Raw genomic sequence first — 2,420 nt, 5'->3', positions numbered from 1 at the left:
TATTCTTTTGGTAGCTCATGGTATACTCAGGACTCTTCTCCAGCATCACAATTAGAAGACATCAATTCTTCTTCTGTCATCCTTATTCATTGCCCAGCTCTCAGATGCAGAGCAAGTGATTTGAAAAAAAAAAAAAGTAAGGCCTAAATCAGGTGCACCATAGTCTTTAAGCTGACATCATTGCTTATATGGGATATGTATATGGGAGAGGTCTATGAGAGCTGACTTGCCCAGAGCACTATGTCTCCTTATCTCCTGACTATTGGTACCAAGGATATTGACTTGTGAACCACGTAAGATGAAATAATGGCATTTTCAATCCTTTCTCTGTCATGATGTTGTCCATTGACCTAGCAGCCAGGGCCTTTGTTTTCTTGTTATTGAGGTGCAATCCCCTTCATTTCTAAGTCAAATATTAGTAAAGAAGCAATACAGATAATAAAACTAGAAATTCACAGAAAATAGGGAAGGCAGTCAGAAAACCATGTATTTGGAAAATAAAGTAACAGAAAAATCTACAGAATCATAAGTTACTGCCCAGATAGAATGTTGCTGAAGATGTTGCTGAGAACTCTTTTACATCATAGAACCAGAAAGGGAATAGAATCATGAAGCCACATTGTTGATGGTCTGTCTCCATGGATGCAAAAGCTCATCCCAAGAGATGTAAAATATCAGCAATTGCAGTGATGGCAGAGGAAGACACTGAGCTGCGGGACCTGCTCGTTCAGACACTTGAGAATAATGGGGCCCTGAGACAGATCAAAGCTAAACTCCGAGCTGCTGTGTTTTTGGCACTAGAACCTGAACAAGAAAAAATAGAGAACAAAACTCCTTTAGTCAACGAGAAGCTGAAGACATTTTTAAATACAAGAGATGGTCAGCTTGTGGCCAGTCTGGTTGCGGAATTTTTCCAGTTTTTCAACCTGGACTACACCTTGGCCGTTTTTAAACCGGAAATCAACACATTTATAGATTTGGAAGGTCGAGAGAACTTAGCCAGGGATCTGGGCATTATCAAAGCTGAGGGCAGGGTGGCCAAGCCGCTGTTGCTAGAGGTGATTCGGAGCTACCAGCAGCAGAAGAATGCCACCAGTGAGGAAGGAGTCCTAGAGCTCTCTTATGTACACTCTCTGCCGAAATCTCCTGATAGAAAGTCAAGTTCACATACCTTTCTGAGTAAGAAGTACAGTCAGAAGAGCCAGAACGATACACGTTTCTCCTCAGAACCAAAGAGCCGAAGTGGCCACCACTTCCTGGCCCACGAGACAAAAACTGGGTCCTTCTTTGGCAACAAGTACTTAGTCGTCAAAGACAAAACTGGTCTTTGTGCCAATGAAGACGACATGGATAGCGACTCCTCTTTTGATGATCCCATCCCCAAAGCAGACAAGACTTATGATAGGAAAGGCCAACCCAGCAAGAAGTACAACAGCCTCGCATCCCTCTCAGATGCATCCTCATTGGAGAGTGGGGTCACCTCCCTAACAGAAACCTCGTCCTTGCAGGACCTTGAAAGCAAAGAGAGAAATGCAGCTTTAGAAGAACTGAAGTGGGTCAGTGATAAAATTGACCCACTTGTAGGAGCTGAGGAAGAAGATTACTATGATGAAGACTTTAATAGCATCAGCAACCACTCAGAAACAAGTATAGATGAGGAGATTGAAGAAGACCTTTCTGTGGAGGCCGATGACATCCACACCAGTAAGAAACTTGGTGACCTGACCCAGGACCTATCTGTCTGGAAGCTCAGGAACGTGGCCAATTACCTGAAAGACATGGAGTAGATGCAGCCACAGAAACACTCTCGCTTTGGAAGAGGGACATGGGACTCAGGTCAGCCACTCTCTCCTCTCATACCATCACTCAACTGGAAGGTCTACCCTTATTGGTGCCTTGTATTTCAAAAAGACTGTAGACATTTTACAAAATTAACTCTGAATGCACAGAATACTTGTAACTGAGACCTTGTGTGGAACTCCTACTACCTTTCATCTGTTTTAGTGACAGTTCTCTGTGGAAATGATTGCCCAGTTGAGTTCCAGGCCATCTATCATGGCACCAGGAATGTTACAATAAACCTGGGTTCCTTCACTCATGTGTGTTGCTGGTTTTACAGAGATTCCTGAGCAGTGGGTTCCAGCCTCTGAGGGGAGACATTGTGTTGTGCAGACAGTGAATGCTGGACTTCAGCGTCCACTGTGCATTTCGTTCCGTTGGAAGGTTTTAGACCATAACCGGTGTAGGTGTAGTATCAGATGCTGTGAGCTGCTATGTGTGGCTGTGATTTGTAATCTTGGATGTTTTCAGTATTATTGGACCTTTGCTACTGGGCTTTGTGTCTGTGTGAGGTGCTTCCTTCCTCATAGATTCCTTTCATTGTTATAATTTATTCCTTTAAAATATGGCTCAAAACATCT

The 2,420-nt window shown here is 43.4% G+C and overlaps 1 pseudogene; it reads left to right on the top strand.

Annotated features, from left to right (window-relative positions):
* Positions 1 to 638: 638 nt before the first annotated feature.
* LOC102876567 lies at positions 639 to 1,935 on the top strand (annotated as a pseudogene).
* Positions 1,936 to 2,420: the final 485 nt, after the last annotated feature.

Source organism: Elephantulus edwardii, unplaced genomic scaffold (assembly GCF_000299155.1).
Source record: "Elephantulus edwardii isolate Elephantulus edwardi_28Jun2011 unplaced genomic scaffold, EleEdw1.0 scaffold00040, whole genome shotgun sequence".
NCBI classification, from domain to species: Eukaryota; Metazoa; Chordata; class Mammalia; order Macroscelidea; family Macroscelididae; genus Elephantulus; species Elephantulus edwardii.
The sequence above is the reverse complement of the archived record's forward strand: the minus strand, read 5'-3'. Positions and strand labels throughout refer to the sequence as shown.